This window comes from Aulonocara stuartgranti, assembly GCF_965226115.1.
Source record: "Aulonocara stuartgranti genome assembly, chromosome: 14".
In the NCBI taxonomy this organism is placed as follows: domain Eukaryota; kingdom Metazoa; phylum Chordata; class Actinopteri; order Cichliformes; family Cichlidae; genus Aulonocara; species Aulonocara stuartgranti.
The window spans coordinates 35656455-35681976 of NC_138950.1; the positions used below are offsets into that span (position 1 = coordinate 35656455).

The 25522-nt window shown below is 38.0% G+C and overlaps 1 protein-coding gene across 1 annotated transcript in view; it reads left to right on the forward strand.

The window, feature by feature from the left end:
- The window catches only part of LOC309687649 (uncharacterized protein), a gene marked incomplete at its 5' end in the record, with an annotated part of 353598 nt that overhangs the window by 153884 nt on the left and 174192 nt on the right, over positions 1-25522 (forward strand). The window lies entirely within an intron of this gene.

Genomic DNA, 25522 nt, shown 5'->3' on the forward strand with positions numbered 1-25522 from the left:
GATATTTATATGAAGTTGTACAAAAACGCTTTCTTTCGCCAAGACAGTGCGTTTCTCACTGTTACATGCATTTGAATGGGGAACTCGACCGAAACAAAGTATAAGTTTTCATTATGTGAATAACTTGGAAATCTTAGCTCAAACAGCTGCAAAACCTGTTTTCTCAGCACGGGGACCTTGAGTTCTATAAGATAAAGCCCTAAGCATGTGTATCTGAGTCTTCTATCAAAAGTAACAGCTATTTATATGAAGTTGTACAAAAACGCTTTCTTTCGCCAAGACAGTGCGTTTCTCACTATTACATGCATTTGAATGGGGAACTCGACCGAAACAAAGTATAGGTTTTCATTATGTGAATAATTTGGAAATCTTAGCTCAAGCAGCTGCAAAACCCGTTTTCCAAGCACGGAGACCTTGAGTTCTATAAGATAAAGCCATGAATACGCATATCTGAGTTTCCTATCAAAAGTAACAGCTATTTATATGAAGTTGTACAAAAACGCTTTCTTTCGCCAAGACAGTGCGTTTCTCACTATTACATGCATTTGAATGGGGAACTCGACCGAAACAAAGTATAGGTTTTCATTATGTGAATAACTTGGAAATCTTAGCTCCAACAGCTGCAAAACCTGTTTTCCCAGCACGGGGACCTTGAGTTCTATAAGATAAAGCCATGAATACGCATATCTGAGTTTCCTATCAAAAGTTACAGCTATTTATATGAAGTTGTGCAAAAACGCTTTCTTTCGCCAAGACAGTGCGTTTCTGACGATTACATGCATTTGAATGGGGAACTCGACCGAAACAAAGTATAGGGTTTCATTATGTGAATAACTTGGAAATCTTAGCTCAAACAGCTGCAAAACCTGTTTTCCCAGCACGGGGACCTTGAGTTCTATAAGATAAAGCCATAAACATGTTTGTCTGAGTCTTCTATCAAAAGTTACAGCTATTTATATGAAGTTGTACAAAAACGCTTTCTTTCGCCAAGACAGTGCGTTTCTCACTGTTACATGCATTTGAATGGGGAACTCGACCGAAACAAAGTATAGGTTTTCATTATGTGTATAACTTGGAAATCTTAGCTCAAACAGCTGCAAAACCCGTTTTCCCAGCACGGGGACCTTGAGTTCTATAAGATAAACCCCTAAGCATGTGTATCTGAGTCTTCTATCAAAAGTTACAGCTATTTATATGAAGTTGTACAAAAACGCTTTCTTTCGCCAAGACAGTGCGTTTCTCACTGTTACATGCATTTGAATGGGGAACTCGACCGAAACAAAGTATAAGTTTTCATTATGTGAATAACTTGGAAATCTTAGCTCAAACAGCTGCAAAACCCATTTTCCCAGCACGGGGACCTTGAGTTCTATAAGATAAAGCCATGAATACGCATATCTGAGTTTCCTATCAAAAGTTACAGCTATTTATATGAAGTTGTACAAAAACGCTTTCTTTCGCCAAGACAGTGCGTTTCTCACTGTTACATGCATTTGAATGGGGAACTCGACCGAAACAAAGTATAGGTTTCCATTATGTGAATAACTTGGAAATCTTAGCTCAAACAGCTTCAAAACATGTTTTCCCAGCACGGGGACCTTGAGTTCTATAAGATAAAGCCCTAAGCATGTGTATCTGAGTCTTCTATCAAAAGTAACAGCTATCTATATGAAGTTGTACAAAAACGCTTTCTTTCGCCAAGACAGTGCGTTTCTCACTATTACATGCATTTGAATGGGGAACTCGACCGAAACAAAGTATAGGTTTTCATTATGTGAATAATTTGGAAATCTTAGCTCAAGCAGCTGCAAAACCTGTTTCCCAGCACGGAGACCTTGAGTTCTATAAGATAAAGCCATGAATACGCATATCTGAGTTTCCTATCAAAAGTTACAGCTATTTATATGAAGTTGTACAAAAACGCTTTCTTTCGCCAATACAGTGCGTTTCTCACTGTTACATGCATTTGAATGGGGAACTCGACCGAAACAAAGTATAGGTTTTCATTATGTGAATAACTTGGAAATCTTAGCTCAAACAGCTGCAAAACCTGTATTTCCAGCACGCGGACCTTGAGTTCTATAAGATAAAGCCATAAACATGTGTATCTGAGTCTTCTATCAAAAGTAACAGATATTTATATGAAGTTGTACAAAAACGCTTTCTTTCGCCAAGACAGTGCGTTTCTCACTGTTACATGCATTTGAATGGGGAACTCGACCGAAACAAAGTATAAGTTTTCATTATGTGAATAACTTGGAAATCTTAGCTCAAACAGCTGCAAAACCTGTTTTCTCAGCACGGGGACCTTGAGTTCTATAAGATAAAGCCCTAAGCATGTGTATCTGAGTCTTCTATCAAAAGTAACAGCTATTTATATGAAGTTGTACAAAAACGCTTTCTTTCGCCAAGACAGTGCGTTTCTCACTATTACATGCATTTGAATGGGGAACTCGACCGAAACAAAGTATAGGTTTTCATTATGTGAATAATTTGGAAATCTTAGCTCAAGCAGCTGCAAAACCCGTTTTCCCAGCACGGAGACCTTGAGTTCTATAAGATAAAGCCATGAATACGCATATCTGAGTTTCCTATCAAAAGTTACAGCTATTTATATGAAGTTGTACAAAAACGCTTTCTTTCGCCAAGACAGTGCGTTTCTCACTATTACATGCATTTGAATGGGGAACTCGACCGAAACAAAGTATAGGTTTTCATTATGTGAATAACTTGGAAATCTTAGCTCAAACAGCTGCAAAACCCGTTTTCCCAGCACGGGGACCTTGAGTTCTATAAGATAAACCCCTAAGCATGTGTATCTGAGTCTTCTATCAAAAGTAACAGCTATTTATATGAAGTTGTACAAAAACGCTTTCTTTCGCCAAGACAGTGCGTTTCTCACTATTACATGCATTTGAATGGGGAACTCGACCGAAACAAAGTATAGGTTTTCATTATGTGAATAATTTGGAAATCTTAGCTCAAGCAGCTGCAAAACCCGTTTTTCCAGCACGGAGACCTTGAGTTCTATAAGATAAAGCCATGAATACGCATATCTGAGTTTCCTATCAAAAGTTACAGCTATTTATATGAAGTTGTACAAAAACGCTTTCTTTCGCCAATACAGTGCGTTTCTCACTGTTACATGCATTTGAATGGGGAACTCGACCGAAACAAAGCATAGGTTTTCATTATGTGAATAACTTGGAAATCTTAGCTCAAACAGCTGCAAAACCTGTTTTCCCAGCACGGGGACCTTGAGTTCTATAAGATAAAGCCATAAACATGTGTATCTGAGTCTTCTATCAAAAGTAACAGCTATTTATATGAAGTTGTACAAAAACGCTTTCTTTCGCCAAGACAGTGCGTTTCTCACTGTTACATGCATTTGAATGGGGAACTCGACCGAAACAAAGTATAAGTTTTCATTATGTGAATAACTTGGAAATCTTAGCTCAAACAGCTGCAAAACCTGTTTTCTCAGCACGGGGACCTTGAGTTCTATAAGATAAAGCCCTAAGCATGTGTATCTGAGTCTTCTATCAAAAGTAACAGCTATTTATATGAAGTTGTACAAAAACGCTTTCTTTCGCCAAGACAGTGCGTTTCTCACTATTACATGCATTTGAATGGGGAACTCGACCGAAACAAAGTATAGGTTTTCATTATGTGAATAATTTGGAAATCTTAGCTCAAGCAGCTGCAAAACCCGTTTTCCCAGCACGGAGACCTTGAGTTCTATAAGATAAAGCCATGAATACGCATATCTGAGTTTCCTATCAAAAGTTACAGCTATTTATATGAAGTTGTACAAAAACGCTTTCTTTCGCCAAGACAGTGCGTTTCTCACTATTACATGCATTTGAATGGGGAACTCGACCGAAACAAAGTATAGGTTTTCATTATGTGAATAACTTGGAAATCTTAGCTCAAACAGCTGCAAAACCCGTTTTCCCAGCACGGGGACCTTGAGTTCTATAAGATAAACCCCTAAGCATGTGTATCTGAGTCTTCTATCAAAAGTAACAGCTATTTATATGAAGTTGTACAAAAACGCTTTCTTTCGCCAAGACAGTGCGTTTCTCACTATTACATGCATTTGAATGGGGAACTCGACCGAAACAAAGTATAGGTTTTCATTATGTGAATAATTTGGAAATCTTAGCTCAAGCAGCTGCAAAACCCGTTTTTCCAGCACGGAGACCTTGAGTTCTATAAGATAAAGCCATGAATACGCATATCTGAGTTTCCTATCAAAAGTTACAGCTATTTATATGAAGTTGTACAAAAACGCTTTCTTTCGCCAATACAGTGCGTTTCTCACTGTTACATGCATTTGAATGGGGAACTCGACCGAAACAAAGCATAGGTTTTCATTATGTGAATAACTTGGAAATCTTAGCTCAAACAGCTGCAAAACCTGTTTTCCCAGCACGGGGACCTTGAGTTCTATAAGATAAAGCCATAAACATGTGTATCTGAGTCTTCTATCAAAAGTAACAGCTATTTATATGAAGTTGTACAAAAACGCTTTCTTTCGCCAAGACAGTGCGTTTCTCACTGTTACATGCATTTGAATGGGGAACTCGACCGAAACAAAGTATAAGTTTTCATTATGTGAATAACTTGGAAATCTTAGCTCAAACAGCTGCAAAACCCATTTTCCCAGCACGGGGACCTTGAGTTCTATAAGATAAAGCCATGAATACGCATATCTGAGTTTCCTATCAAAAGTTACAGCTATTTATATGAAGTTGTACAAAAACGCTTTCTTTCGCCAAGACAGTGCGTTTCTCACTGTTACATGCATTTGAATGGGGAACTCGACCGAAACAAAGTATAGGTTTTCATTATGTGAATAACTTGGAAATCTTAGCTCAAACAGCTGCAAAACCTGTTTTCTCAGCACGGGGACCTTGAGTTCTATAAGATAAAGCCCTAAGCATGTGTATCTGAGTCTTCTATCAAAAGTAACAGCTATTTATATGAAGTTGTACAAAAACGCTTTCTTTCGCCAAGACAGTGCGTTTCTCACTATTACATGCATTTGAATGGGGAACTCGACCGAAACAAAGTATAGGTTTTCATTATGTGAATAATTTGGAAATCTTAGCTCAAGCAGCTGCAAAACCCGTTTTTCCAGCACGGAGACCTTGAGTTCTATAAGATAAAGCCATGAATACGCATATCTGAGTTTCCTATCAAAAGTTACAGCTATTTATATGAAGTTGTACAAAAACGCTTTCTTTCGCCAATACAGTGCGTTTCTCACTGTTACATGCATTTGAATGGGGAACTCGACCGAAACAAAGCATAGGTTTTCATTATGTGAATAACTTGGAAATCTTAGCTCAAACAGCTGCAAAACCTGTTTTCCCAGCACGGGGACCTTGAGTTCTATAAGATAAAGCCATAAACATGTGTATCTGAGTCTTCTATCAAAAGTAACAGCTATTTATATGAAGTTGTACAAAAACGCTTTCTTTCGCCAAGACAGTGCGTTTCTCACTGTTACATGCATTTGAATGGGGAACTCGACCGAAACAAAGTATAGGTTTTCATTATGTGAATAACTTGGAAATCTTAGCTCAAACAGCTGCAAAACCTGTTTGCCCAGCACGGGGACCTTGAGTTCTATAAGATAAACCCCTAAGCATGTGTATCTGAGTCTTCTATCAAAAGTTACAGCTATTTATATGAAGTTGTACAAAAACGCTTTATTTCGCCAAGACAGTGCGTTTCTCACTGTTACATGCATTTGAATGGGGAACTCGACCGAAACAAAGTATAAGTTTTCATTATGTGAATAACTTGGAAATCTTAGCTCAAACAGCTGCAAAACCTGTTTTCTCAGCACGGGGACCTTGAGTTCTATAAGATAAAGCCCTAAGCATGTGTATCTGAGTCTTCTATCAAAAGTAACAGCTATTTATATGAAGTTGTACAAAAACGCTTTCTTTCGCCAAGACAGTGCGTTTCTCACTATTACATGCATTTGAATGGGGAACTCGACCGAAACAAAGTATAGGTTTTCATTATGTGAATAATTTGGAAATCTTAGCTCAAGCAGCTGCAAAACCCGTTTTCCCAGCACGGAGACCTTGAGTTCTATAAGATAAAGCCATGAATACGCATATCTGAGTTTCCTATCAAAAGTTACAGCTATTTATATGAAGTTGTACAAAAACGCTTTCTTTCGCCAAGACAGTGCGTTTCTCACTATTACATGCATTTGAATGGGGAACTCGACCGAAACAAAGTATAGGTTTTCATTATGTGAATAACTTGGAAATCTTAGCTCAAACAGCTGCAAAACCCGTTTTCCCAGCACGGGGACCTTGAGTTCTATAAGATAAACCCCTAAGCATGTGTATCTGAGTCTTCTATCAAAAGTTACAGCTATTTATATGAAGTTGTACAAAAACGCTTTCTTTCGCCAAGACAGTGCGTTTCTCACTGTTACATGCATTTGAATGGGGAACTCGACCGAAACAAAGTATAAGTTTTCATTATGTGAATAACTTGGAAATCTTAGCTCAAACAGCTGCAAAACCTGTTTTCTCAGCACGGGGACCTTGAGTTCTATAAGATAAAGCCCTAAGCATGTGTATCTGAGTCTTCTATCAAAAGTAACAGCTATTTATATGAAGTTGTACAAAAACGCTTTCTTTCGCCAAGACAGTGCGTTTCTCACTATTACATGCATTTGAATGGGGAACTCGACCGAAACAAAGTATAGGTTTTCATTATGTGAATAATTTGGAAATCTTAGCTCAAGCAGCTGCAAAACCCGTTTTTCCAGCACGGAGACCTTGAGTTCTATAAGATAAAGCCATGAATACGCATATCTGAGTTTCCTATCAAAAGTTACAGCTATTTATATGAAGTTGTACAAAAACGCTTTCTTTCGCAAATACAGTGCGTTTCTCACTGTTACATGCATTTGAATGGGGAACTCGACCGAAACAAAGTATAGGTTATCATTATGTGAATAACTTAGAAATCTTAGCTCAAACAGCTGCAAAACCTGTTTTCTCAGCACGGGGACCTTGAGTTCTATATGAAGTTGTACAAAAACGCTTTCTTTCGCCAAGACAGTGCGTTTCTCACTATTACATGCATTTGAATGGGGAACTCGACCGAAACAAAGTATAGGTTTTCATTATGTGAATAATTTGGAAATCTTAGCTCAAGCAGCTGCAAAACCCGTTTTTCCAGCACGGAGACCTTGAGTTCTATAAGATAAAGCCATGAATACGCATATCTGAGTTTCCTATCAAAAGTTACAGCTATTTATATGAAGTTGTACAAAAACGCTTTCTTTCGCCAATACAGTGCGTTTCTCACTGTTACATGCATTTGAATGGGGAACTCGACCGAAACAAAGTATAGGTTTTCATTATGTGAATAACTTGGAAATCTTAGCTCAAACAGCTGCAAAACCTGTTTTCCCAGCACGGGGACCTTGAGTTCTATAAGATAAAGCCATAAACATGTGTATCTGAGTCTTCTATCAAAAGTAACAGCTATTTATATGAAGTTGTACAAAAACGCTTTCTTTCGCCAAGACAGTGCGTTTCTCACTGTTACATGCATTTGAATGGGGAACTCGACCGAAACAAAGTATAGGTTTTCATTATGTGAATAACTTGGAAATCTTAGCTCAAACAGCTGCAAAACCTGTTTGCCCAGCACGGGGACCTTGAGTTCTATAAGATAAACCCCTAAGCATGTGTATCTGAGTCTTCTATCAAAAGTTACAGCTATTTATATGAAGTTGTACAAAAACGCTTTATTTCGCCAAGACAGTGCGTTTCTCACTGTTACATGCATTTGAATGGGGAACTCGACCGAAACAAAGTATAAGTTTTCATTATGTGAATAACTTGGAAATCTTAGCTCAAACAGCTGCAAAACCTGTTTTCCCAGCACGGGGACCTTGAGTTCTATAAGATAAAGCCATAAACATGTGTATCTGAGTCTTCTATCAAAAGTAACAGCTATTTATATGAAGTTGTACAAAAACGCTTTCTTTCGCCAAGACTGCGTTTCTCACTGTTACATGCATTTGAATGGGGAACTCGACCGAAACAAAGTATAGGTTTCCATTATGTGAATAACTTGGAAATCTTAGCTCAAACAGCTTCAAAACATGTTTTCCCAGCACGGGGACCTTGAGTTCTATAAGATAAAGCCATAAACATGTGTATCTGAGTCTTCTATCAAAAGTAACAGCTATTTATATGAAGTTGTACAAAAACGCTTTCTTTCGCCAAGACAGTGCGTTTCTCACTGTTACATGCATTTGAATGGGGAACTCGACCGAAACAAAGTATAGGTTTTCATTATGTGAATAACTTGGAAATCTTAGCTCAAGCAGCTGCAAAACCTGTTTTCCCAGCACGGGGACCTTGAGTTCTATAGGATAAAGCCATAAACATGTTTGTCTGAGTCTTCTATCAAAAGTTACAGCTATTTATATGAAGTTGTACAAAAACGCTTTCTTTCGCCAAGACAGTGCGTTTCTCACTGTTACATGCATTTGAATGGGGAACTCGACCGAAACAAAGTATAGGTTTTCATTATGTGAATAACTTGGAAATCTTAGCTCAAACAGCTGCAAAACATGTTTGCCCAGCACGGGGACCTTGAGTTCTATAAGATAAAGCCCTAAGCATGTGTATCTGAGTCTTCTATCAAAAGTAACAGCTATTTATATGAAGTTGTACAAAAACGCTTTCTTTCACCAAGACAGTGCGTTTCTCACTGTTACATGCATTTGAATGGGGAACTCGACCGAAACAAAGTATAGGTTTTCATTATGTGAATAATTTGGAAATCTTAGCTCAAACAGCTGCAAAAACTGTTTGCTCAATACGGGGATATTGAATTCTATAAGATAAAGCCATAAATATGTGTATCTGAGTCTTCTATCAAAAGTAACAGCTATTTATATGAAGTTGTACAAAAACGCTTTCTTTCGCCAAGACAGTGCGTTTCTCACTGTTACATGCATTTGAATGGGGAACTCGACCGAAACAAAGTATAGGTTTTCATTATGTGAATAATTTGGAAATCTTAGCTCAAACAGCTGCAACACCTGTTTTCCCAGCACGGGGACCTTGAGTTCTATAAGATAAAGCCATAAACATGTGTATCTGAGTCTTCTATCAAAAGTAACAGCTATTTATATGAAGTTGTACAAAAACGCTTTCTCTCCCCAAGACAGTGCGTTTCTCACTGTTACATGCATTTGAATGGGGAACTCGACCGAAACAAAGTATAGGTTTTCATTATGTGAATAACTTGGAAATCTTAGCTCAAACACCTGTTTTCCCAGCACGGGGACCTTGAGTTCTATAAGATAAAGCCATAAACATGTTTGTCTGAGTCTTCTACCAAAAGTTACAACTATTTATATGAAGTTGTACAAAAACGCTTTCTTTCGCCAAGACAGTGCGTTTCTCACTGTTACATGCATTTGAATGGGGAACTCGACCGAAACAAAGTATAGGTTTTCATTATGTGAATAACTTGGAAATCTTAGCTCAAACACCTGTTTTCCCAGCACGGGGACCTTGAGTTCTATAAGATAAAGCCATAAACATGTTTGTCTGAGTCTTCTACCAAAAGTTACAACTATTTATATGAAGTTGTACAAAAACGCTTTCTTTCGCCAAGACAGTGCGTGTCTCACGGTTACATGCATTTGAATGGGGAACTCGACCGAAACAAAGTATAGGTTTTCATTATGTGAATAACTTGGAAATCTTAGCTCAAACAGCTTCAAAACATGTTTTCCCAGCACGGGGACCTTGAGTTCTATAAGATAAAGCCATAAACATGTGTATCTGAGTCTTCTATCAAAAGTAACAGCTATTTATATGAAGTTGTACAAAAACGCTTTCTTTCGCCAAGACAGTGCGTTTCTCACTGTTACATGCATTTGAATGGGGAACTCGACCGAAACAAAGTATAGGTTTTCATTATGTGAATAACTTGGAAATCTTAGCTCAAGCAGCTGCAAAACCTGTTTTCCCAACACGGGGACCTTGAGATCTATAGGATAAAGCCATAAACATGTTTGTCTGAGTCTTCTATCAAAAGTTACAGCTATTTATATGAAGTTGTACAAAAACGCTTTCTTTCGCCAAGACAGTGCGTTTCTCACTGTTACATGCATTTGAATGGGGAACTCGACCGAAACAAAGTATAGGTTTTCATTATGTGAATAACTTGGAAATCTTAGCTCAAACAGCTGCAAAACATGTTTGCCCAGCACGGGGACCTTGAGTTCTATAAGATAAAGCCCTAAGCATGTGTATCTGAGTCTTCTATCAAAAGTAACAGCTATTTATATGAAGTTGTACAAAAACGCTTTCTTTCGCCAAGACAGTGCGTTTCTCACTGTTACATGCATTTGAATGGGGAACTCGACCGAAACAAAGTATAGGTTTTCATTATGTGAATAATTTGGAAATCTTAGCTCAAACAGCTGCAAAAACTGTTTGCTCAATACGGGGATATTGAATTCTATAAGATAAAGCCATAAATATGTGTATCTGAGTCTTCTATCAAAAGTAACAGCTATTTATATGAAGTTGTACAAAAACGCTTTCTTTCGCCAAGACAGTGCGTTTCTCACTGTTACATGCATTTGAATGGGGAACTCGACCGAAACAAAGTATAGGTTTTCATTATGTGAATAATTTGGAAATCTTAGCTCAAACAGCTGCAACACCTGTTTTCCCAGCACGGGGACCTTGAGTTCTATAAGATAAAGCCATAAACATGTGTATCTGAGTCTTCTATCAAAAGTAACAGCTATTTATATGAAGTTGTACAAAAACGCTTTCTCTCCCCAAGACAGTGCGTTTCTCACTGTTACATGCATTTGAATGGGGAACTCGACCGAAACAAAGTATAGGTTTTCATTATGTGAATAACTTGGAAATCTTAGCTCAAACACCTGTTTTCCCAGCACGGGGACCTTGAGTTCTATAAGATAAAGCCATAAACATGTTTGTCTGAGTCTTCTACCAAAAGTTACAACTATTTATATGAAGTTGTACAAAAACGCTTTCTTTCGCCAAGACAGTGCGTTTCTCACTGTTACATGCATTTGAATGGGGAACTCGACCGAAACAAAGTATAGGTTTTCATTATGTGAATAACTTGGAAATCTTAGCTCAAACACCTGTTTTCCCAGCACGGGGACCTTGAGTTCTATAAGATAAAGCCATAAACATGTTTGTCTGAGTCTTCTACCAAAAGTTACAACTATTTATATGAAGTTGTACAAAAACGCTTTCTTTCGCCAAGACAGTGCGTTTCTCACGGTTACATGCATTTGAATGGGGAACTCGACCGAAACAAAGTATAGGTTTTCATTATGTGAATAACTTGGAAATCTTAGCTCAAACAGCTGCAAAACCTGTTTGCCCAGCACGGGGACCTTGAGTTCTATAAGATAAAGCCCTAAGCATGTGTATCTGAGTCTTCTATCAAAAGTAACAGCTATTTATATGAAGTTGTACAAAAACGCTTTCTTTCGCCAAGACAGTGCGTTTCTCACTGTTACATGCATTTGAATGGGGAACTCGACCGAAACAAAGTATAGGTTTTCATTATGTGAATAATTTGGAAATCTTAGCTCAAACAGCTGCAACACCTGTTTTCCCAGCACGGGGACCTTGAGTTCTATAAGATAAAGCCATAAACATGTGTATCTGAGTCTTCTATCAAAAGTAACAGCTATTTATATGAAGTTGTACAAAAACGCTTTCTCTCCCCAAGACAGTGCGTTTCTCACTGTTACATGCATTTGAATGGGGAACTCGACCGAAACAAAGTATAGGTTTTCATTATGTGAATAACTTGGAAATCTTAGCTCAAACAGCTGCAAAAACCTGTTTGCCCAGCACGGGGACCTTGAGTTCTATAAGATAAAGCCATAAACATGTGTATCTGAGTCTTCTATCAAAAGTTACAGCTATTTATATGAAGTTGTACAAAAACGCTTTCTTTCGCCAAGACAGTGCGTTTCTCACTGTTACATGCATTTGAATGGGGAACTCGACCGAAACAAAGTATAGGTTTTCATTACGTGAATAACTTGGAAATCTTAGCTCAAGCAGCTGCAAAACCTGTTTTCCCAGCACGGGGACCTTGAGTTCTATAGGATAAAGCCATAAACATGTTTGTCTGAGTCTTCTATCAAAAGTTACAGCTATTTATATGAAGTTGTACAAAAACGCTTTCTTTCACCAAGACAGTGCGTTTCTCACTGTTACATGCATTTGAATGGGGAACTCGACCGAAACAAAGTATAGGTTTTCATTATGTGAATAACTTGGAAATCTTAGCTCAAACAGCTGCAAAACATGTTTGCCCAGCACGGGGACCTTGAGTTCTATCAGATAAAGCCCTAAGCATGTGTATCTGAGTCTTCTATCAAAAGTAACAGCTATTTATATGAAGTTGTACAAAAACGCTTTCTTTCGCCAAGACAGTGCGTTTCTCACTGTTACATGCATTTGAATGGGGAACTCGACCGAAACAAAGTATAGGTTTTCATTATGTGAATAACTTGGAAATCTTAGCTCAAACACCTGTTTTCCCAGCACGGGGACCTTGAGTTCTATAAGATAAAGCCATAAACATGTTTGTCTGAGTCTTCTACCAAAAGTTACAACTATTTATATGAAGTTGTACAAAAACGCTTTCTTTCGCCAAGACAGTGCGTTTCTCACTGTTACATGCATTTGAATGGGGAACTCGACCGAAACAAAGTATAGGTTTTCATTATGTGAATAACTTGGAAATCTTAGCTCAAACAGCTGCAAAACATGTTTGCCCAGCACGGGGACCTTGAGTTCTATAAGATAAAGCCCTAAGCATGTGTATCTGAGTCTTCTATCAAAAGTAACAGCTATTTATATGAAGTTGTACAAAAACGCTTTCTTTCGCCAAGACAGTGCGTTTCTCACTGTTACATGCATTTGAATGGGGAACTCGACCGAAACAAAGTATAGGTTTTCATTATGTGAATAACTTGGAAATCTTAGCTCAAACACCTGTTTTCCCAGCACGGGGACCTTGAGTTCTATAAGATAAAGCCATAAACATGTGTATCTGAGTCTTCTATCAAAAGTAACAGCTATTTATATGAAGTTGTACAAAAACGCTTTCTTTCGCCAAGACTGCGTTTCTCACTGTTACATGCATTTGAATGGGGAACTCGACCGAAACAAAGTATAGGTTTCCATTATGTGAATAACTTGGAAATCTTAGCTCAAACAGCTTCAAAACATGTTTTCCCAGCACGGGGACCTTGAGTTCTATAAGATAAAGCCATAAACATGTGTATCTGAGTCTTCTATCAAAAGTAACAGCTATTTATATGAAGTTGTACAAAAACGCTTTCTTTCGCCAAGACAGTGCGTTTCTCACTATTACATGCATTTGAATGGGGAACTCGACCGAAACAAAGTATAGGTTTTCATTATGTGAATAATTTGGAAATCTTAGCTCAAGCAGCTGCAAAACCCGTTTTTCCAGCACGGAGACCTTGAGTTCTATAAGATAAAGCCATGAATACGCATATCTGAGTTTCCTATCAAAAGTTACAGCTATTTATATGAAGTTGTACAAAAACGCTTTCTTTCGCAAATACAGTGCGTTTCTCACTGTTACATGCATTTGAATGGGGAACTCGACCGAAACAAAGTATAGGTTTTCATTATGTGAATAACTTAGAAATCTTAGCTCAAACAGCTGCAAAACCTGTTTTCTCAGCACGGGGACCTTGAGTTCTATATGAAGTTGTACAAAAACGCTTTCTTTCGCCAAGACAGTGCGTTTCTCACTATTACATGCATTTGAATGGGGAACTCGACCGAAACAAAGTATAGGTTTTCATTATGTGAATAATTTGGAAATCTTAGCTCAAGCAGCTGCAAAACCCGTTTTTCCAGCACGGAGACCTTGAGTTCTATAAGATAAAGCCATGAATACGCATATCTGAGTTTCCTATCAAAAGTTACAGCTATTTATATGAAGTTGTACAAAAACGCTTTCTTTCGCCAATACAGTGCGTTTCTCACTGTTACATGCATTTGAATGGGGAACTCGACCGAAACAAAGTATAGGTTTTCATTATGTGAATAACTTGGAAATCTTAGCTCAAACAGCTGCAAAACCTGTTTTCCCAGCACGGGGACCTTGAGTTCTATAAGATAAAGCCATAAACATGTGTATCTGAGTCTTCTATCAAAAGTAACAGCTATCTATATGAAGTTGTACAAAAACGCTTTCTTTCGCCAAGACAGTGCGTTTCTCACTATTACATGCATTTGAATGGGGAACTCGACCGAAACAAAGTATAGGTTTTCATTATGTGAATAATTTGGAAATCTTAGCTCAAGCAGCTGCAAAACCTGTTTTCCCAGCACGGAGACCTTGAGTTCTATAAGATAAAGCCATGAATACGCATATCTGAGTTTCCTATCAAAAGTTACAGCTATTTATATGAAGTTGTACAAAAACGCTTTCTTTCGCAAATACAGTGCGTTTCTCACTGTTACATGCATTTGAATGGGGAACTCGACCGAAACAAAGTATAGGTTTTCATTATGTGAATAACTTAGAAATCTTAGCTCAAACAGCTGCAAAACCTGTTTTCTCAGCACGGGGACCTTGAGTTCTATATGAAGTTGTACAAAAACGCTTTCTTTCGCCAAGACAGTGCGTTTCTCACTATTACATGCATTTGAATGGGGAACTCGACCGAAACAAAGTATAGGTTTTCATTATGTGAATAATTTGGAAATCTTAGCTCAAGCAGCTGCAAAACCCGTTTTTCCAGCACGGAGACCTTGAGTTCTATAAGATAAAGCCATGAATACGCATATCTGAGTTTCCTATCAAAAGTTACAGCTATTTATATGAAGTTGTACAAAAACGCTTTCTTTCGCCAATACAGTGCGTTTCTCACTGTTACATGCATTTGAATGGGGAACTCGACCGAAACAAAGTATAGGTTTTCATTATGTGAATAACTTGGAAATCTTAGCTCAAACAGCTGCAAAACCTGTTTTCCCAGCACGGGGACCTTGAGTTCTATAAGATAAAGCCATAAACATGTGTATCTGAGTCTTCTATCAAAAGTAACAGCTATTTATATGAAGTTGTACAAAAACGCTTTCTTTCGCCAAGACAGTGCGTTTCTCACTGTTACATGCATTTGAATGGGGAACTCGACCGAAACAAAGTATAGGTTTTCATTATGTGAATAACTTGGAAATCTTAGCTCAAACAGCTGCAAAACCTGTTTGCCCAGCACGGGGACCTTGAGTTCTATAAGATAAACCCCTAAGCATGTGTATCTGAGTCTTCTATCAAAAGTTACAGCTATTTATATGAAGTTGTACAAAAACGCTTTATTTCGCCAAGACAGTGCGTTTCTCACTGTTACATGCATTTGAATGGGGAACTCGACCGAAACAAAGTATAAGTTTTCATTATGTGAATAACTTGGAAATCTTAGCTCAAACAGCTGCAAAACCTGTTTTCTCAGCACGGGGACCTTGAGTTCTATAAGATAAAGCCCTAAGCATGTGTATCTGAGTCTTCTATCAAAAGTAACAGCTATCTATATGAAGTTGTACAAAAACGCTTTCTTTCGCCAAGACAGTGCGTTTCTCACTATTACATGCATTTGAATGGGGAACTCGACCGAAACAAAGTATAGGTTTTCATTATGTGAATAATTTGGAAATCTTAGCTCAAGCAGCTGCAAAACCTGTTTTCCCAGCACGGAGACCTTGAGTTCTATAAGATAAAGCCATGAATACGCATATCTGAGTTTCCTATCAAAAGTTACAGCTATTTATATGAAGTTGTACAAAAACGCTTTCTTTCGCCAATACAGTGCGTTTCTCACTGTTACATGCATTTGAATGGGGAACTCGACCGAAACAAAGTATAGGTTTTCATTATGTGAATAACTTGGAAATCTTAGCTCAAACAGCTGCAAAACCTGTTTTCCCAGCACGGGGACCTTGAGTTCTATAAGATAAAGCCATAAACATGTGTATCTGAGTCTTCTATCAAAAGTAACAGCTATTTATATGAAGTTGTACAAAAACGCTTTCTTTCGCCAAGACTGCGTTTCTCACTGTTACATGCATTTGAATGGGGAACTCGACCGAAACAAAGTATAGGTTTCCATTATGTGAATAACTTGGAAATCTTAGCTCAAACAGCTTCAAAACATGTTTTCCCAGCACGGGGACCTTGAGTTCTATAAGATAAAGCCATAAACATGTGTATCTGAGTCTTCTATCAAAAGTAACAGCTATTTATATGAAGTTGTACAAAAACGCTTTCTTTCGCCAAGACAGTGCGTTTCTCACTGTTACATGCATTTGAATGGGGAACTCGACCGAAACAAAGTATAGGTTTTCATTATGTGAATAACTTGGAAATCTTAGCTCAAGCAGCTGCAAAACCTGTTTTCCCAGCACGGGGACCTTGAGATCTATAGGATAAAGCCATAAACATGTTTGTCTGAGTCTTCTATCAAAAGTTACAGCTATTTATATGAAGTTGTACAAAAACGCTTTCTTTCGCCAAGACAGTGCGTTTCTCACTGTTACATGCATTTGAATGGGGAACTCGACCGAAACAAAGTATAGGTTTTCATTATGTGAATAACTTGGAAATCTTAGCTCAAACAGCTGCAAAACATGTTTGCCCAGCACGGGGACCTTGAGTTCTATAAGATAAAGCCCTAAGCATGTGTATCTGAGTCTTCTATCAAAAGTAACAGCTATTTATATGAAGTTGTACAAAAACGCTTTCTTTCGCCAAGACAGTGCGTTTCTCACTGTTACATGCATTTGAATGGGGAACTCGACCGAAACAAAGTATAGGTTTTCATTATGTGAATAATTTGGAAATCTTAGCTCAAACAGCTGCAAAAACTGTTTGCTCAATACGGGGATATTGAATTCTATAAGATAAAGCCATAAATATGTGTATCTGAGTCTTCTATCAAAAGTAACAGCTATTTATATGAAGTTGTACAAAAACGCTTTCTTTCGCCAAGACAGTGCGTTTCTCACTGTTACATGCATTTGAATGGGGAACTCGACCGAAACAAAGTATAGGTTTTCATTATGTGAATAATTTGGAAATCTTAGCTCAAACAGCTGCAACACCTGTTTTCCCAGCACGGGGACCTTGAGTTCTATAAGATAAAGCCATAAACATGTGTATCTGAGTCTTCTATCAAAAGTAACAGCTATTTATATGAAGTTGTACAAAAACGCTTTCTCTCCCCAAGACAGTGCGTTTCTCACTGTTACATGCATTTGAATGGGGAACTCGACCGAAACAAAGTATAGGTTTTCATTATGTGAATAACTTGGAAATCTTAGCTCAAACACCTGTTTTCCCAGCACGGGGACCTTGAGTTCTATAAGATAAAGCCATAAACATGTTTGTCTGAGTCTTCTACCAAAAGTTACAACTATTTATATGAAGTTGTACAAAAACGCTTTCTTTCGCCAAGACAGTGCGTTTCTCACTGTTACATGCATTTGAATGGGGAACTCGACCGAAACAAAGTATAGGTTTCCATTATGTGAATAACTTGGAAATCTTAGCTCAAACACCTGTTTTCCCAGCACGGGGACCTTGAGTTCTATAAGATAAAGCCATAAACATGTTTGTCTGAGTCTTCTACCAAAAGTTACAACTATTTATATGAAGTTGTACAAAAACGCTTTCTTTCGCCAAGACAGTGCGTTTCTCACGGTTACATGCATTTGAATGGGGAACTCGACCGAAACAAAGTATAGGTTTTCATTATGTGAATAACTTGGAAATCTTAGCTCAAACAGCTGCAAAACCTGTTTGCCCAGCACGGGGACCTTGAGTTCTATAAGATAAAGCCCTAAGCATGTGTATCTGAGTCTTCTATCAAAAGTAACAGCTATTTATATGAAGTTGTACAAAAACGCTTTCTTTCGCCAAGACAGTGCGTTTCTCACTGTTACATGCATTTGAATGGGGAACTCGACCGAAACAAAGTATAGGTTTTCATTATGTGAATAATTTGGAAATCTTAGCTCAAACAGCTGCAACACCTGTTTTCCCAGCACGGGGACCTTGAGTTCTATAAGATAAAGCCATAAACATGTGTATCTGAGTCTTCTATCAAAAGTAACAGCTATTTATATGAAGTTGTACAAAAACGCTTTCTCTCCCCAAGACAGTGCGTTTCTCACTGTTACATGCATTTGAATGGGGAACTCGACCGAAACAAAGTATAGGTTTTCATTATGTGAATAACTTGGAAATCTTAGCTCAAACAGCTGCAAAAACCTGTTTGCCCAGCACGGGGACCTTGAGTTCTATAAGATAAAGCCATAAACATGTGTATCTGAGTCTTCTATCAAAAGTTACAGCTATTTATATGAAGTTGTACAAAAACGCTTTCTTTCGCCAAGACAGTGCGTTTCTCACTGTTACATGCATTTGAATGGGGAACTCGACCGAAACAAAGTATAGGTTTTCATTACGTGAATAACTTGGAAATCTTAGCTCAAGCAGCTGCAAAACCTGTTTTCCCAGCACGGGGACCTTGAGTTCTATAGGATAAAGCCATAAACATGTTTGTCTGAGTCTTCTATCAAAAGTTACAGCTATTTATATGAAGTTGTACAAAAACGCTTTCTTTCGCCAAGACAGTGCGTTTCTCACTGTTACATGCATTTGAATGGGGAACTCGACCGAAACAAAGTATAGGTTTTCATTATGTGAATAACTTGGAAATCTTAGCTCAAACAGCTGCAAAACATGTTTGCCCAGCACGGGGACCTTGAGTTCTATCAGATAAAGCCCTAAGCATGTGTATCTGAGTCTTCTATCAAAAGTAACAGCTATTTATATGAAGTTGTACAAAAACGCTTTCTTTCGCCAAGACAGTGCGTTTCTCACTGTTACATGCATTTGAATGGGGAACTCGACCGAAACAAAGTATAGGTTTTCATTATGTGAATAACTTGGAAATCTTAGCTCAAACACCTGTTTTCCCAGCACGGGGACCTTGAGTTCTATAAGATAAAGCCATAAACATGTTTGTCTGAGTCTTCTACCAAAAGTTACAACTATTTATATGAAGTTGTACAAAAACGCTTTCTTTCGCCAAGACAGTGCGTTTCTCACTGTTACATGCATTTGAATGGGGAACTCGACCGAAACAAAGTATAGGTTTTCATTACGTGAATAACTTGGAAATCTTAGCTCAAGCAACTGCAAAACCTGTTTTCCCAGCACGGGGACCTTGAGTTCTATAGGATAAAGCCATAAACATGTTTGTCTGAGTCTTCTATCAAAAGTTACAGCTATTTATATGAAGTTGTACAAAAACGCTTTCTTTGGCCAAGACAGTGCGTTTCTCACTGTTACATGCATTTGAATGGGGAACTCGACCGAAACAAAGTATAGGTTTTCATTATGTGAATAACTTGGAAATCTTAGCTCAAACAGCTGCAAAACATGTTTGCCCAGCACGGGGACCTTGAGTTCTATAAGATAAAGCCCTAAGCATGTGTATCTGAGTCTTCTATCAAAAGTAACAGCTATTTATATGAAGTTGTACAAAAACGCTTTCTTTCGCCAAGACAGTGCGTTTCTCACTGTTACATGCATTTGAATGGGGAACTCGACCGAAACAAAGTATAGGTTTTCATTATGTGAATAACTTGGAAATCTTAGCTCAAACACCTGTTTTCCCAGCACGGGGACCTTGAGTTCTATAAGATAAAGCCATAAACATGTGTATCTGAGTCTTCTATCAAAAGTAACAGCTATTTATATGAAGTTGTACAAAAACGCTTTCTTTCGCCAAGACTGCGTTTCTCACTGTTACATGCATTTGAATGGGGAACTCGACCGAAACAAAGTATAGGTTTCCATTATGTGAATAACTTGGAAATCTTAGCTCAAACAGCTTCAAAACATGTTTTCCCAGCACGGGGACCTTGAGTTCTATAAGATAAAGCCATAAACATGTGTATCTGAGTCTTCTATCAAAAGTAACAGCTATTTATATGAAGTTGTACAAAAACGCTTTCTTTCGCCAAGACAGTGCGTTTCTCACTGTTACATGCATTTGAATGGGGAACTCGACCGAAACAAAGTATAGGTTTTCATTATGTGAATAACTTGGAAATCTTAGCTCAAGCAGCTGCAAAACCTGTTTTCCCAGCACGGGGACCTTGAGTTCTATAGGATAAAGCCATAAACATGTTTGTCTGAGTCTTCTATCAAAAGTTACAGCTATTTATATGAAGTTGTTCAAAAACGCTTTCTTTCGCCAAGACAGTGCGTTTCTCACTGTTACATGCATTTGAATGGGGAACTCGACCGAAACAAAGTATAGGTTTTCATTATGTGAATAACTTGGAAATCTTAGCTCAAACAGCTGCAAAACATGTTTGCCCAGCACGGGGACCTTGAGTTCTATAAGATAAAGCCCTAAGCATGTGTATCTGAGTCTTCTATCAAAAGTAACAGCTATTTATATGAAGTTGTACAAAAACGCTTTCTTTCGCCAAGACAGTGCATTTCTCACTGTTACATGCATTTGAATGGGGAACTCGACCGAAACAAAGTATAGGTTTTCATTATGTGAATAATTTGGAAATCTTAGCTCAAACAGCTGCAAAAACTGTTTGCTCAATACGGGGATATTGAATTCTATAAGATAAAGCCATAAATATGTGTATCTGAGTCTTCTATCAAAAGTAACAGCTATTTATATGAAGTTGTACAAAAACGCTTTCTTTCGCCAAGACAGTGCGTTTCTCACTGTTACATGCATTTGAATGGGGAACTCGACCGAAACAAAGTATAGGTTTTCATTATGTGAATAATTTGGAAATCTTAGCTCAAACAGCTGCAACACCTGTTTTCCCAGCACGGGGACCTTGAGTTCTATAAGATAAAGCCATAAACATGTGTATCTGAGTCTTCTATCAAAAGTAACAGCTATTTATATGAAGTTGTACAAAAACGCTTTCTCTCCCCAAGACAGTGCGTTTCTCACTGTTACATGCATTTGAATGGGGAACTCGACCGAAACAAAGTATAGGTTTTCATTATGTGAATAACTTGGAAATCTTAGCTCAAACACCTGTTTTCCCAGCACGGGGACCTTGAGTTCTATAAGATAAAGCCAAAAACATGTTTGTCTGAGTCTTCTACCAAAAGTTACAACTATTTATATGAAGTTGTACAAAAACGCTTTCTTTCGCCAAGACAGTGCGTTTCTCACTGTTACATGCATTTGAATGGGGAACTCGACCGAAAGAAAGTATAGGTTTTCATTATGTGAATAACTTGGAAATCTTAGCTCAAACAGCTGCAAAACCTGTTTGCCCAGCACGGGGACCTTGAGTTCTATAAGATAAAGCCCTAAGCATGTGTATCTGAGTCTTCTATCAAAAGTAACAGCTATTTATATGAAGTTGTACAAAAACGCTTTCTTTCGCCAAGACAGTGCGTTTCTCACTGTTACATGCATTTGAATGGGGAACTCGACCGAAACAAAGTATAGGTTTTCATTATGTGAATAATTTGGAAATCTTAGCTCAAACAGCTGCAACACCTGTTTTCCCAGCACGGGGACCTTGAGTTCTATAAGATAAAGCCATAAACATGTGTATCTGAGTCTTCTATCAAAAGTAACAGCTATTTATATGAAGTTGTACAAAAACGCTTTCTCTCACCCAAGACAGTGCGTTTCTCACTGTTACATGCATTTGAATGGGGAACTCGACCGAAACAAAGTATAGGTTTTCATTATGTGAATAACTTGGAAATCTTAGCTCAAACAGCTGCAAAAACCTGTTTGCCCAGCACGGGGACCTTGAGTTCTATAAGATAAAGCCATAAACATGTGTATCTGAGTCTTCTATCAAAAGTTACAGCTATTTATATGAAGTTGTACAAAAACGCTTTCTTTCGCCAAGACAGTGCGTTTCTCACTGTTACATGCATTTGAATGGGGAACTCGACCGAAACAAAGTATAGGTTTTCATTACGTGAATAACTTGGAAATCTTAGCTCAAGCAGCTGCAAAAACCTGTTTGCCCAGCACGGGGACCTTGAGTTCTATAGGATAAAGCCATAAACATGTTTGTCTGAGTCTTCTATCAAAAGTTACAGCTATTTATATGAAGTTGTACAAAAACGCTTTCTTTGGCCAAGACAGTGCGTTTCTCACTGTTACATGCATTTGAATGGGGAACTCGACCGAAACAAAGTATAGGTTTTCATTATGTGAATAACTTGGAAATCTTAGCTCAAACACCTGTTTTCCCAGCACGCGGACCTTGAGTTCTATAAGATAAAGCCATAAACATGTTTGTCTGAGTCTTCTACCAAAAGTTACAACTATTTATATGAAGTTGTACAAAAACGCTTTCTTTCGCCAAGACAGTGCGTTTCTCACTGTTACATGCATTTGAATGGGGAACTCGACCGAAACAAAGTATAGGTTTTCATTATGTGAATAACTTGGAAATCTTAGCTCAAACAGCTGCAAAACCTGTTTGCCCAGCACGGGGACCTTGAGTTCTATAAGATAAAGCCCTAAGCATGTGTATCTGAGTCTTCTATCAAAAGTAACAGCTATTTATATGAAGTTGTACAAAAACGCTTTCTTTCGCCAAGACAGTGCGTTTCTCACTGTTACATGCATTTGAATGGGGAACTCGACCGAAACAAAGTATAGGTTTTCATTATGTGAATAACTTGGAAATCTTAGCTCAAACACCTGTTTTCCCAGCACGGGGACCTTGAGTTCTATAAGATAAAGCCATAAACATGTGTATCTGAGTCTTCTATCAAAAGTTACAGCTATTTATATGAAGTTGTACAAAAACGCTTTCTTTCGCCAAGACAGTGCGTTTCTCACTGTTACATGCATTTGAATGGGGAACTCGACCGAAACAAAGTATAGGTTTTCATTACGTGAATAACTTGGAAATCTTAGCTCAAGCAGCTACAAAACCTGTTTTCCCAGCACGGGGACCTTGAGTTCTATAGGATAAAGCCATAAACATGTTTGTCTGAGTCTTCTATCAAAAGTTACAGCTATTTATATGAAGTTGTACAAAAACGCTTTCTTTCGCCAAGACAGTGCGTTTCTCACTGTTACATGCATTTGAATGGGGAACTCGACCGAAACAAAGTATAGGTTTTCATTATGTGAATAACTTGGAAATCTTAGCTCAAACAGCTGCAAAACATGTTTGCCCAGCACGGGGACCTTGAGTTCTATAAGATAAAGCCCTAAGCATGTGTATCTGAGTCTTCTATCAAAAGTAACAGCTATTTATATGAAGTTGTACAAAAACGCTTTCTTTCGCCAATACAGTGCGTTTCTCACTGTTACATGCATTTGAATGGGGAACTCGACCGAAACAAAGTATAGGTTTTCATTATGTGAATAACTTGGAAATCTTAGCTCAAACACCTGTTTTCCCAGCACGGGGACCTTGAGTTCTATAAGATAAAGCCATAAACATGTTTGTCTGAGTCTTCTACCAAAAGTTACAACTATTTATATGAAGTTGTACAAAAACGCTTTCTTTCGCCAAGACAGTGCGTTTCTCACTGTTACATGCATTTGAATGGGGAACTCGACCGAAACAAAGTATAGGTTTTCATTATGTGAATAACTTGGAAATCTTAGCTCAAACAGCTGCAAAACCTGTTTTCCCAGCACGGGGACCTTGAGTTCTATAAGATAAAGCCCTAAGCATGTGTATCTGAGTCTTCTATCAAAAGTAACAGCTATTTATATGAAGTTGTACAAAAACGCTTTCTTTCGCCAAGACAGTGCGTTTCTCACTGTTACATGCATTTGAATGGGGAACTCGACCGAAACAAAGTATAGGTTTTCATTATGTGAATAACTTGGAAATCTTAGCTCAAACACCTGTTTTGCCAGCACGGGGACCTTGAGTTCTATAGGATAAAGCCATAAACATGTTTGTCTGAGTCTTCTACCAAAAGTTACAACTATTTATATGAAGTTGTACAAAAACGCTTTCTTTCGCCAAGACAGTGCGTTTCTCACTGTTACATGCATTTGAATGGGGAACTCGACCGAAACAAAGTATAGGTTTTCATTATGTGAATAACTTGGAAATCTTAGCTCAAACAGCAGCAACAACTGTTTTCCCAGCACGGGGACCTTGAGTTCTATAAGATAAAGCCATAAACATGTTTGTCTGAGTCTTCTATCAAAAGTTACAGCTATTTATATGAAGTTGTACAAAAACGCTTTCTTTCGCCAAGACAGTGCGTTTCTCACTGTTACATGCATTTGAATGGGGAACTCGACCGAAACAAAGTATAGGTTTTCATTATGTGAATAACTTGGAAATCTTAGCTCAAACAGCTGCAAAAACTGTTTGCTCAATACGGGGATATTGAATTCTATAAGATAAAGCCATAAATATGTGTATCTGAGTCTTCTATCAAAAGTAACAGCTATTTATATGAAGTTGTACAAAAACGCTTTCTTTCGCCAAGAAAGTGCGTTTCTCACTGTTACATGCATTTGAATGGGGAACTCGACCGAAACAAAGTATAGGTTTTCATTATGTGAATAACTTGGAAATCTTAGCTCAAACAGCTGCAACACCTGTTTTCCCAGCACGGGGACCTTGAGTTCTATAAGATAAAGCCATAAACATGTGTATCTGAGTCTTCTATCAAAAGTAACAGCTATTTATATGAAGTTGTACAAAAACGCTTTCTTTCACCAAGACAGTGCGTTTCTCACTGTTACATGCATTTGAATGGGGAACTCGACCGAAACAAAGTATAGGTTTTCATTATGTGAATAACTTGGAAATCTTAGCTCAAACAGCTGCAACACCTGTTTTCCCAGCACGGGGACCTTGAGTTCTATAAGATAAAGCCATAAACATGTGTATCTGAGTCTTCTATCAAAAGTAACAGCTATTTATATGAAGTTGTACAAAAACGCTTTCTTTCGCCAAGACAGTGCGTTTCTCACTGTTACATGCATTTGAATGGGGAACTCGACCGAAACAAAGTATAGGTTTTCATTATGTGAATAACTTGGAAATCTTAGCTCAAACAGCTGCAAAACCTGTTTTCCCAGCACGGGGACCTTGAGTTGTATAAGATAAAGCCCTAAGCATGTGTATCTGAGTCTTCTATTAAAAGTTACAGCTATTTATATGAAGTTGTACAAAAACGCTTTCTTTCGCCAAGAAAGTGCGTTTCTCACTGTTACATGCATTTGAATAGGGAACTCGACCGAAACAAACTATAGGTTTTCATTATGTGAATAACTTGGAAATCTTAGCTCAAGCAGCTGCAAAACCTGTTTGCCCAGCACGGGGACCTTGAGTTGTATAAGATAAAGCCATGAATACGCATATCGGAGTTTCCTATCAAAATTTACAGC